General features: G+C 41.0%; 2 protein-coding genes across 5 annotated transcripts in view; one reads left to right on the plus strand and one right to left on the minus strand.

The window, feature by feature from the left end:
* Positions 1-1,651, minus strand: part of TNFRSF19 (TNF receptor superfamily member 19) — a 107,799-nt gene extending 106,148 nt beyond the window's left edge. Inside the window, exons 1-2 of one of the 3 annotated variants that reach the window (XM_045017448.1) lie at positions 1,611-1,642; positions 1,206-1,298 (exon numbers count right to left, since the gene is read on the minus strand). The gene's annotated coding sequence lies outside the window, so the exon portion shown is untranslated. Of the gene's footprint in view, positions 1-1,205; positions 1,351-1,610 lie in introns of those variants that run through there. The other 2 variants (XM_045017463.1, XM_045017457.1) reach the window with 2 other exon arrangements.
* Positions 1-13,124, plus strand: part of SACS (sacsin molecular chaperone) — a 237,851-nt gene that overhangs the window by 4,361 nt on the left and 220,366 nt on the right. For both annotated transcript variants that reach the window (XM_045017418.1, XR_006579512.1), the window contains exons 3-4: positions 3,814-4,128; positions 6,670-6,827. The gene's annotated coding sequence lies outside the window, so the exon portion shown is untranslated. The remainder of the gene's footprint in view (positions 1-3,813; positions 4,129-6,669; positions 6,828-13,124) is intronic.

Raw genomic sequence — 13,124 nt, forward strand, 5'->3', positions numbered from 1 at the left:
CTGCAGTTTTGTAGTAAAATGCTATACTCAAGGTGGATAATTTAAAGTTTAAGGTATTCAAATAGATATTTAGGGCCAGATTTTAAAAAATGCTCAGCACTTGGACGTTGAACTCCTTTGAAAATCTGGCCTTTCATTAGATTCATAAATGAGAGCTCAGCTCCAATTAAAAACCTGGTTCCAACTGTGGGTGCTGAACATGTGAAAACTTGACTTGACCTCATCTAAAATTCTGTCCCTTAAATATGCTAGTGCACGTTATATAATTCTTAAATACCATGAGTGGATATTCCTCAACCTTATTATAGGAATTGGTGGTAGATTTTTAAAAACACACAGTAACTGACTAAATTTAAACATGATTTTGGAGACCTGAATATAAAACATTAGGGATGAAATCCTGGCTGTATTGACCTCAGTGGCAAAACTCCCATTGATTTCATTAGGGCCAGGATTTCATTCTGGGTGTGCTTAAGGATTTTTAAATATTTTATTAAAAATGACTTAAAGGAAGCTAATATCAGACTGAGGTGTTATTTGTATGAGTAAGTATGTGAGGGACTCTATATAGTTTTACTAGTTTTAAATGCTAAAATGAACAACTTTGCACTTAAAAGTGTCATTACATTTACAAATCAACATTATAGTTAAAACATACCTTCTGTTTCAAAATGTATCCTGAGTCCACAGTTATTACAATTAAAAGTATTGCTAGGAGAATGAATTATATATAGACCTAGCAAATGGCCTAGGAGGAGGTGAGAGAATAAAGTATACATGGTATGCAAGAGACATAATTAATCTGTTCTTACATTAATTAAAAGAAAAACTGTAATACACTTCTAAGTCCCACAACCTTTGTATTAAATAAATATAAATTGACAAAGCCAAAGACAAAGGCTATAAACCCTACAGCATAAAATGGTATACACCAAGAATATTAATTGAAATTAATTTAATCTTGTTTAGATCTCTGATTTTGTATCTCTTAGGTAGCCTGCCCTCAATAAAACTTTGCATAATAGATTTTCCAAATAAAAATGCTGCATCAACTACTTAACTGCATTCCTACATAGGTCTGTGTCTTTTAAACTGTGTACATTTCAATCAAGATTTGCAAAGTTTTTCATTCTAATATAAACTACCATTGTCAGTTTTGACAAATCCTGCAATAAAAGATTGCAATGAAATACTAAATGCAGTACCTGCTATATGCTGAAGTTTTTCCAAATGCCAGCCTTTCTGCAAATTAATCCACACTGCCAGAGCTTCTGTATTAACTGCTTTTAACTTACCTCCTTTAAAAAAAAAAAAAGTATGTCAGCACAAGCCCAGACGAAACTCCAAATCCAGGAAAATAAAATTAACCATGCAGATCAAAGGCAGAAGAGCACTGAGACCAAATGCTTGTAATCTGATCAGTGATCAGTTGCCATACATCAAAGGCAGTGCTTCGGAGAGGAAAAAGAGTTCTCTTTTCAGCAGGTAGTTGTACTCTTAAATTCTGCCTTCCAATCCTCAAAATCTTTTGTTTAAAAATGGATCACTTTAGTTCTCCTCTGCTCTCTCCCTTTTTTTGTGATAGCAGAATGTACATGATTCTTACTTACATGCTTAGAGTTGAGTGGCTGGATTCAGTTCCCAAGCTATGTTGTGAATTGTGTGTTGGAAGCTTTCCTCAGTGCCAGCGGGTTCTGCTTTATCCCTTTCATCTCACTGAACTGCAGATCCCATGACATCATTCAATGCTGTGGGACTGGTTAGAGAGCTATAATACAGCCTGTGGGGGAATACAGCTAAAGAGCAACAAAAGTTTGCATGATTTCTAACCATGTTGGTGCATTGTGAGACACACAAGTCTCATTTCAAAGTTTATCTGTAAGTTTCCTCTCAAGAAGAGAAATGGAATCCTAGAAGTTTTTTTGTGTGATAAGATTCCTGATAATTTTCAAATGAGGGTATTTAATAGCATTACCCTTGAAAAAACCCACAATTTTCCGCAAAGGCCTGGCTGTCAAACACACAGCGATTTATTTACAGATGCTAAGCAATTACAAAAACAACAACAAAAAACCACTTACACATTACTGGTAATGGAAAAGCTTCATGGAAAATGTCTTAAAATTTTTTTAACAACTTTTTAACAGCTGAAACTCCAAGTTGAGAAGAACTTCCATCCTATTGTGAATTACCATTTAACTTCTTTGATTGGTAGCGATGGGACCAGCACTGATTCCTGGGTTCTCTTCTTCACTGCCGGTTATTGTTTGGTGTTGTGCAAGTCATTTAACCACTCAGGGCCTGATTCTTCTGTGCCTCATGGCTCCTTTATGTAAAGGAGCCCAAAAGTTGCCATAAGTGTCCCCCCCAAGAAATTCTCTGGATATAGGGGCAGTTGCTGGCAGGTATACAATCAAAGTAGTTATCTTTACACCTTCAGCACAGGGAGGCTTGTTGGGGGATGGAGGGATATAACCAGGGCTTTACTGCACCCTGGTTATTTCTAGCTACTGGAATGGTCGATAGGGACCATTGACAGCCAGGTGAAAGTAGGGCTATGTGTACACTAGAATTGTTACAGTGGTGCAGCAGCCACCGCTGTAGTGCTGTAACGTAGACACTTATTACAGCAATAAAAGAGGTTCTTCCATCGATGTAGTAAATCCACCTCTCCCATGAGGTGGTAGCTAGGTCAACGAAAGAAGTCTTCTCTTGACCTAGTGGTGTCTGCACCAGGGCTTAGGTCAGTGTGACACTAAGCTCCCCTGTATTCACATCCTACACACTATTGTAATCTTTGTGCAAAACATGCCTTGTGAGGTATCATTTGAAAACTAGTAACTCACTGATCATGAATATTCTCGTGATGTATGTACGCGATGTGGTATTAAGCACATGGTGGATTTACACCTAAAGTGTGTGTAAACAAGTTATGTCGGGGAGTTGTTAAACTGGTCTAACCAAAGGATGTTTGTTTTCCTCAATTTACATATAAGCAGTAAACAGACCCACCAAGCTAACAAAGGGTAGAGGCAAACCTCACACTAACAAGTGGGGGAGAAGACAGTATAGTGTATCCATACAGCAGGAGAGAGAATCTCAGTCTGGCTTTTACTTTTAAAATAATCCATTTCAAAGGTTTACTGGTCTGTAAAGATATAGGGGGGAGGGGTGATTGGTGACTGAACTTCAAGTGATAGCAGCAAAGAATCCTGTGGCACCTTATAGACTAACAGACGTTTTGCAGCATGAGCTTTCGTGGGTGAATACCCACTTCTTCGGATGCAAGTGGGTATTCACTTGCATCCGAAGAAGTGGGTATTCACCCACGAAAGCTCATGCTGCAAAACGTCTGTTAGTCTATAAGGTGCTACAGGATTCTTTGCTGCTTTTACAGAACCAGACTAACACGGCTACCCCTCTGATTCAAGTGATAGGTAATTGAATCAACTGATTATATACAATATTACTGTATTGTAGATGTGTATCATGAGTAAGGTCTTTTCTGAAAACTAATGATACGCTGGCATAAGAATGGCCATACTGGGTCAGACCAAAGATCCATCTAGCCCAGTGTCCTGTTTTCTGAGAGTGGCCAATGCCAGGTGCCCCAGAGGGAATGAACAGACCAGGTAATCATCAAGTGATCCATCCCCTGTTTCCCATTCCCAGCTTCTGTTGATTAATATCATTATGAAATGTATGTATTAACACTATATAAAGAATTATGGATAGTTCTTGATATTAGGCTTTATAGTTTGCCTGGACAGGAAGGAATGTCATAGCTATTTACCTGTCTCCTATGTAAATTAGGAATGGAGCAATTGAAAACAATGGAAGCCTAAAGGGAGGGAAGAACAGCAAGAAGTCATCCTGCCCCTTGAAGGAAAGTCATTGAACTTCGGAAGATATAATCATGGAAAGAAACAAGAGTCTTGCAAGCTGAGAAAGATTGGTCCTTGAACCAAGGGGGAGGGGGATTTGAAGTCTCTGGAGCTGAGTATAGATGAGAAACCTGGTTAGGCCAAGATCTTTCACCTAAGATGACAAGGGAAGCCAGCATCTTGTACTTCTCTGGAAGATTCTGACTAGGGGAAAGTCAGTCATGGCTGGGAAGAAGAATGACTGGTGAGAAACTATCCTGAACAAAGCCTGTATCTGGCTAGATTAAGTTTTAGACTTTTAGAAGCATACAGTATTTCCTTGCTTAATGTTGTAGTTATGTTCCTGAAAAGTGCTACTTTAAGCAAACGATGTTAAGTGAATCGAATTTCCCAATTAAATGTGGGGAGGGGGATTAGGTTCCAGGGAATTTTTTTTGTCAAACAAAAGATTATATATATCACACACACACTATAAGTTTTAAACAATTTAATACTGTACACAGCAGTGATGATTGTGAAGCTTGGTTCAGGTGGTAGAGTCAGAGGATGGAAGAGAGTGAGATATTTCCCAGGGAATGCCTTACTGCTAAATGATGAACTAGCACTGAGCTGGGCCCTCAAGGCGTAACATGTTGTTAATGTAGCCTCACACACTACAAGCGAGCACGAATGGAGGGAGGGGAGACAGCATGACAGAGAAACAGACACACACACCCTGTGTGTGAGAGAGATGTGCATTGCCCCTTTAAGTACGCTGACCCAACTCTTAAGTACACTGCCCTTTTATGTAGATCAGCAAGTTGAGACAGAGGCTGCTGCCAGCAAGCTCCCTCTGTCCTGAGCCCTGTCGTGTCCGTTTCTCCCCCTCCCCCGCACTATGTTGATGGGGTAAAGGAGTGGGGGGCAGGAGCAGGGGGGAAGGGGACACCCTGACATTAGCAGCCTTCTTCCCCTCCCCCTCCCCCCGGCTCCTGGGAGCAGCTCCAAGGCAGAGGGCAGGAGCGGCAGAGGGCAGTGGTGAGAGGGACAGCTAAACTGCCGGCAATTGATAGCCTGCTGGGCGGCTGCCGCACAGGGAACTTAGGAGAGCGGGGAGCTGATGGGGGGCTGACGGTCCACCCTGGTTCCAAGCCCCCACCAGCTAGCTCCAACAGGCTGCTCTTTCTGCAAGCAGTGGACAAAGAGGCGCCTGCCAAACAATATTATAAGGGAGCATTGCGCAGCTTTAAACGAGCATGTTCTCTAATTGATCAGCAACGTAACAACTTTAACCAGGATGACTTTAAGTGAGGAGTTGTTGTATTTTGTTTGGTTTTACTTCTACTTGAACTCACTTAATCCGATATATGTTTTGTTAATAAATTTATATTTTAACCATAAACCAAGTTAATAAGCTGTCATGTTTTTTGTGACATTTTCTCTGAACTGTCCAGGAAAAGGCTGGACACTGCAGATCACCTGGTTTTGGAGAAATTCAGGACTGGGAGTGTGTTGGGATCACCTTGCTGGTTGTAACCAAGGCTGGTGGAAGCCAGAGGGGGGCTGTAGACAGGCTGCTGGGGTCAGAGCTGCTGAACCAGGATTGTCTAGCACACGGACATTCAGGGTGTGATTTGCATGCAGTTCAAAATACTGCCTGGATCTGTGTTGGGGGTTGAACCAGTCCCTAGCAAGCTTCAATACAGTGGAGATATAAAAGTGACAAACTGAAGGTCACCGTCCCCTGGTCCCTTAGCCAAGGACAACTTTGGCCTACAGATGAATTCAGCCCTCTGTGCTTCACTGTAACCCTCTGTAAAATAGATATAATATATAGGGGTGTTTGTATTGTATCCAGCGCTGCTGCTGGTTGTCCCAGTGTACCAGTTTCCTAGATTTTGGCAATTGTACCACATGCTCAGAGGCAAATGTTTGTAGGCACACGAGGCATAATGTTTGGTGGGTTCTGATAAACACTTTGAGCAAATGAAGATTCCTTTACCAGAGCTGCCAAAAATAAAAGGTGCATCTAACTTAGACACAATTATTTTAATGCTTAGAACAAAAGATAAGTCAGCAGTTCCTAACACAGTTCCTAGAGCAGTCCAGTACCAGGGTAGTAAGGTAAGAGCCTTGTCAGGACCTTCCCCCCTGTCCTGGATGCAGGCTGCACTTCTTGTCCTCCTGTTATGGTGTTAAGGAGTAAGTCTATGCAGCTCTTGCTATTCTCAGCCTACAGGCTGCCTGGCCTCTCCCAAGCCAGCTACCAGGCTGCTGTTTCCTGCTTTCACAGCCTCGAATCTCTCCTGCACCTGTCCCCTGTGACTTCAGTCTGTTCTTCCTTTTCTGTACTTGAGTATTTAGGAGCCCTCTACTGGATGAATGTTGAAGTGGAAATAACCCATTGCATACTGAGTGGTCAGGCTCATTACAACAGTAATTAACATTTACGAAGTGCTTTGAGATCCTCCTATGAAAGGTGTTATAGAAACATGAAGTTCTGTTGTTTGGATGTAGATGGTCCAAAATAAGATTTTAACATGCCGGTTGGGCTCTTTGGTGATGTGTATAGTAATTGAGATACCAAGGAAAGTATTATGTAAATTTGCAAGGTATGATGTCACAGCTACGAATCAACTCCTAAAGAATACATTACTGGAAAAACTGTAAGCAAACTGGAAGTCACTGCACCTTTGTCTAATTTCCACTTTCTGCTCTTCTTTAAATACAATTACCAGAATTGCTCACTCCTATTTTAACCTTCATTTATACCCTTCTCCCTACATATACACATTTCTTCTTTCAGGAACATCAGCTGATGACAAATCCATTCCATGTCTCCATAGCAAAACTGGAACTGCCAGCATTGAAATGAAGTGGGAGGATGAGGTATAGAGAGTGGAAAGAACCCTCACAGTTCACTTCAAAGGGCTTTCTTTTAGAAGCAATGATTGTTTGCAAAAGGTAACACCATTAGTTCTCTTGGATTTAAATAAAAGTAAAGATTAAAAGGTTTGTTCTTTGTTCTCTGTTTCATAAGCTTTAAAAAGACAGGAAGATTAAGGTTTGTAATCTTAAATTACTACTAAGAATAATTGTACTTTGCACGTACAGAGCATTTTTTCTATGTGGAGTCCAACAGTCTGAGAAACCATATTCTGCTGATTCCTCATAGCTGGATCAGCAGCTATTATTAACTAATAATAAGAATATTTTGCATTTATATATTCTTTTCATCTAAATATCTCAAAATACTGTTCAAAAGTCAGTAAACATTACTATCCCCATTGTGCGCAAGGAGAAACCAATATGTACAGAGGGTAAGTGACTTTCACACAGCAAGCCAGTGGCAGAACCAGGAACAGATTGTAGGTTTCTTGACTCCCATTTATTTGCTTAAACCATTATAGGCCTTGATCCAGTAAAGATCTTAAACGTGCTTAACTTTAAGCACATGAGTAGTCCTATTAAAGCCAATTGGACTATTTGCTAGGGGTCTGGTCCTGCACCATTGAAATCAATAGGAGTTTTGCCTTTGACTTTAGTAAGAGCAGAATCAAGCCCCAGGACAGTACTCGCGCTTAAAGTGAAGAATGTGTATTGCTGGATCAGGGCCATAAAGATTAGTTATCTAGCCCTAGATATAATGATGGTTCTATATAGATGCTTATTGATCGATAAAATAAAAACGCCAATTTCAAGTGTCTCAACATATAAAAGTTCTGATTTTTATTTTGTTGGTATTTTTTTTCTGATCTATGTGACATCTATGTGTGAATTAGGGGTTGGAGCATAGGACTGGGAATCAAGGATTGTGGTTTTATGTCTGGCTCTGGCTCTTGCTTTGTGTGACCTGGAGCAAGTCATTTCACCTCACTGGGCCAGATCCTCAATTTGTATAAATTGTCATAACTGAATTGAAATCAATGGAGCAATGACAAGTTACACCATCTGAAGATCTGGCCCACTGTGGGTTTCTCCATTTGTTTAAAAAAAATCTCTCATTGGGTACTTTGAGAATAATTGGTTGTAATAGTATATTGAGATCATAGATGAAAGGTACTATGTAAGTGAAAGCTATCATGAGGAAAAACTATGCATTTACCAAAATATGTTTTCACCACTCTGTTTTTTAAGCTTACTGCAATATTAATAAGCATTCCTGGAGCATTGGTGCACTTCTCAGGTGACTGAAGGCAACACAGCCTTTGGCTGTGCTCTCATAAGCTATCCAAAGTGTGCACCAATGGCAAAGGAATGCACTCATGGTTGTGCCTTATTGCTTAATTAAGAAAGAAGCTAAGATGTTTCCCCCATTTATTGAGAGTTTAACGCTCCTTTACTGAGAGAATCTATTGCAACTTTCTACCTGCTGGGGTTTCTGAAGCTCTTTGCACCAGCATGCACACTTTAATAATGTAACATTCTTTTCAGAGGTACTGCTACTGTTGTGTTGATGAACTGACTTCCCCAAGGCTATTGGAGCTAGATCAACAATGTTATTAATGTAGGTAGAACAGGAGGACTGGATAGAAATTTGTGTTCTTGAAGGATGCTTTTAGAGGATTATTTTTCTCTGTCTAACTTAAATAAATGTATCTCTACATTCGAGTGCCTTTATCTCAGGAACATTTTATTGTTGTTATGTAATATATTTATATTCTTGTAGCACCTGAAAGCCTCAAACAGGCTAGGCCATATTGTGTGGGCATTATATAAACAAATAATAAATGTCAGTCTGTATTTCAACGAGCGTACAGTCTAAAAGATGATGTAACTGTGTGTGAGAGAGACAAACAAGCAGGCTAGATGGAGTTGGGGCTGTCAGTTGACAAACTTTAATAGGATTTGTACAATTATCTGGATAGTGTTAGTGATCACAGCTGGCTATCTGCCTAGTTTTTATCAAAACATGTATTTATAAGTATTTAATTTAAGCAATTTACTGTAGCAAAACAATTGCAAACAATTGAAGAGCAACTAGTGTAGACAAAGCAACGTTTGTTAGCTAGTTGTGGTTAACTTTGGGGGGAACCTTAAACACACCCTGAGAAGCATGACCACATCTCCATCTTCAAACAAATATTAGTTTACTGTAATTTTCACTTTCCAGTTCAAAATTGCCCCAATTTTTTTAAACCTGCCACAGTCTGCCTCGCAGATCTTGTATCTACTCCTTTCCCCTCCTATGTCTGTTCTCCTTTCTGTCAGTCTTATCAAGCACTGGCTCTCGTTCTCACTCAGTTTCATCAGTGTTGTTATGAGAATCTTCTCCCCTGTAGCCTCTGCTGTGGAGAGCAGCCTTCTTTTATTGCTCTGCCTTATTAGCTTTCCATTTTTTTTTTCAAATCTTTGGTAAAATATTTCTCTCTCTGCCATTATTTTTTAATATTCCATTTCTAGATGGAAGATATTTTGGGATACAATTTGTATGAAACTTGCTATGCAGTCTAAGACCCCAATTCAGCAAGGTGTAGTTAAGCCTATGCCTAACTTCAAGTATGCAAGTAATCCTATTGAAATCAATGGATTATCTACATGCTTAAAATTAATAGGCACATGCCTTGCTGAAGCAAGACCTAAAGCTGTAAATACAATGATCCAGATCCTCAGTTGATGATATGACTTCAACAGAGTTAAATCAATGCATACCAAATAAGGGTCAGGCCTATCATTACTGAAGTTGGCATTATTTTGGGTCTTCTGACTTCTTCGTAGCAAATGACATAAAATATTGTGCTCTGTATTTTAAATTGTGTACTCCAAGTACACACAGTGCAAGCAGCCAGTCACAATTTCAGAAATTGCTGTGCTAAGTACTGGCAGCTCCCTTTGAAGTCAGTAAGAGTTGCAGATGCTTCGCATTTCTGCAGATTAGGCTGTAGGAGTCTAAAGTTGATCACTCAAAAATTGAGGCATTCAAAAATTACAAGTCACCTTTGAAAATGTGGACTTTATTATTTATAATGATACCAAGCTAAAGGAGGTTTGGGGGTAGGAATAGCTCAGTGGTTTGAGAATTGACTTGCTAAACCTAGGGTTGTGAGTTCAGTCCTTGAGGGGGCCACCTAGGGATCTGGGGCAAAATCAGTACTTGGTCCTGCTAGTGAAGGTAGGGGGCTGGACTCAATTAACTTTCAGGGTCCCTTCCAGTTCCATGAGATAGGTATATCTCCATTTATTATTATTAAGATATAGAAAACAACTTGAGGCCCTGTTTGGTAAAGCATTTAAGGGAGTTAGACTAGATCAGTGGTTCTCAAACTTAATTGCACCATGACCCCCTTCTGACAACAATTACTACATGACCCCAGGGGCGGGGGCAGAACATAACCTTAGCTCCCCTGCCCAGGGCTGAAGCCCTGGGGGTTTGGCTTCGTCCCTGGGTGGTGGGGCTAGGGCTTCGGCCCTGGGCCCCAGCAAGTCCAACACCAGCCTGGCAACCCATTAAAATGGGGGTCAGGGCCCCAAAGTGGGTCCTGACCCACAGTTTGAGAACTCCTGGACTAGATGACCCTTGCAGTCCCTTCCTACCCTATGATTTTCTGCTTAAATCCATCCCTGTTCAGCAAAGCACCTAAGCATGTGCTGAAGTTCGAGCACATGAAAGTCAATGGGGCTTAAGCACATGCTTAGATGCTTTGCTGAATAGGAACAGATTGTTGAATTAGGGCCTGACCCACGTGTAGTTTATGGAGATTCAGTTTAAACACAAACAACCATTTTTTTCACCAGAAGAAGATAATGCAGCTGACTCATGGAGCAGCACTGATGTTATTTTTGGATGAGTTTTTCCTCACTTCTGATAAAAAATAGAATTCCTTCTGTGAGGATAAAGGAAGGAAAACAGGAACACTTAGAAAAAAAGTCTAATTCGTTACAGACTGCCACCATTCTTAATGCTAACTATTAAATCTATTTAACAAGTAGTTAAATAGAAATCTGAATAGAGATGATACCTTAAGGAAAGGATAACTAGGAAAAGTCTTTAAACCAGTTCTCTAGAGCCCTGGTTTCAATACCTCATTTATTCACCGCATTTTATCCTGAGGGAGTTGATGGATTTGATTATTTTTAATCATTTATCTTTAATATGATATAATGAGCTATAATTTCCCAGTATGGTGTAGTAAAAGCTAATGTTCTTCAGTTTACAAGATATCTTGCATATTGCCTGCAAATATAAAAATGCCAAAAGAATAAGAATTGTTTGCAGTGTTGGTGTAGCTGTGTTGTTCCCGTATATTAGAGACAAGGTGGGTGAGGTAATATCTTCTATTGGACCAACTTCTCTTGTTGAAAGAGACAAGCTTTCAAGATTCTCTCTTCCAACAACAGAATTTGGTGCGATAAAACACATTATCTTTCCTGCCTTGTCTCCCTAAAATAATAAGAGGACAGAGAAACAATAGATCTTGTTACATATTTTTTTAAAAGCATCAGACTCAGTAGACATTCAGTGCCAGTTTGTTAAAGCAGCTGTTCTTCAGTTGATACTCCTCTGGTTTTGGTCTAGATTACTGGACCTAGTTTGGACATGTACTTCCTAGTCTACAATTTGTAAATCTTTAATTAGTTTTCCCTGTTTTATTTCCCCACTTTTACTTTACCCCACCTTAAAATTCTATCATCTTTTCTTGCATAAAACAAACAAAATAGAACAGCAACAAAATGATATAAGGATAAACATGTGAGGTGCAACGAGAAAGTTAAATGAAGGTGTCATGTTCCCTCCCCACTTTGAACTCTGGGGTACAGATGTGGGGACCCGCATGAAAGGCTCCCTAAGCTTATTTCTACCAGCTTAGGTTAAAAACTTCCCCAAGGCACAAATCCTTTCCTTGTCCTTGGACGGTATTGCTGCCACCACCAAGTGATTTAGACAAAGATTCAGGAAAAGGACCACTTGGAGTTCCTATCTCCCCAAAATATCCCCCCAAATCCCTTCATCCCCTTTTCTGGGGAGGCTTGAGAATAATATAACAACTAATTGCCTTTAATAAAAGTACACACCAGACCCCTTATTTTTAGGACACTAAAATGAATCAGGTTCTTAAAAGAAGAACTTTATTATAAAGAAAAAAGTAAAAGAAGCACCTCTGTAAAATCAGGATGGGAGGTAATTTTACAGGGTGATAAAAAGATTTAAAACACAGAGGATTCCCCTTTAGGCTCAACTTCAAAGCTACAAAAACAGGAATAAACCATTCTCCTAGCACAGGGAAAATTCACAAGCTAAAACAAAAGATAATCTAACGCATTTCCTTGCCTTTACTTACAATTTCTGTGATTTTAGATGTATTGTTACAAGGTATCTTTTCAAGAGATGGTTTACCTGCTTGGTCTCTCTCTCTCTATCCAGAGGGAACAAAGAAAGAGAGCACAAACAAAACCTCCCTCCCCACCCCACCCCAATTTGAAAGTATCTTCTTTCCCCATTGGTCCTTCTGGTCAGGTGCCAACTAGGTTAATTGAAGTGATTAACCCCTTACAGGTAAGTAATTCTGTACCTCTGGCCAGGAGAGATTTTATGTTCTTCTTCGAGTGATTGCTCCTATGCATTCTATGTAGGTGTGCGCGCCGCGCGTGCACGGCTCTTTGGAACATTTTTACCCTAGCAACTCTGGCGGGCCGGCTGGGCGCCCCCTGGAGTGGCGCCGCTATGACGCTGGATATATACCCCAGCCGGCCCGTCCGCTCCTCAGTTCCTTCTTACCGCCCGTGACGGCCAGTTGGAACAGTGGAGTGCTCTCTGTCCTCCACAACCCTAGCGTTCGCTAATTTTGTCTGTATATAGTTGTTTCAGTAGTTACTGTTAGATAGTTGATTTAGTTAGTTAGTATAGTTTAGGTATAGGGAATAAGGAGGGTTTACCCCCCTTTTTCCACAAACGGTGCGGGCTCATGCCCAAGGCACCGGGCTTTAAGCCCTGCGTGTCTTGCCAGCGGCACATGCCTGTCGGGGATCCGCACGACTCCTGCCTGCGCTGCCTCGGAGAGACTCACCGAACGGATAAGTGCCCTATCTGTGCAGCCTTTAAGCCCAGGACACGAAAGGAGCGGGACAGTCGCCTAAAACAGCTCCTCATGGAGGCAACGCTCCAGCCCCCGGCACCGACCGCGCCGGTGCTGAAGTCTTCATCGGCGTGCAGCGCACCGGCAGCCCCGAGCCGCTCCGGCACCGAGGCTCCTCGTCCTCCGCAAGCGGCACCGACGACCCGGCACCGCTCCCTCTCACCATCCAGGAAGCGTAAGCTGGCGA

Source organism: Mauremys mutica, chromosome 1 (assembly GCF_020497125.1).
Source record: "Mauremys mutica isolate MM-2020 ecotype Southern chromosome 1, ASM2049712v1, whole genome shotgun sequence".
Lineage (NCBI taxonomy): Eukaryota > Metazoa > Chordata > Testudines > Geoemydidae > Mauremys > Mauremys mutica.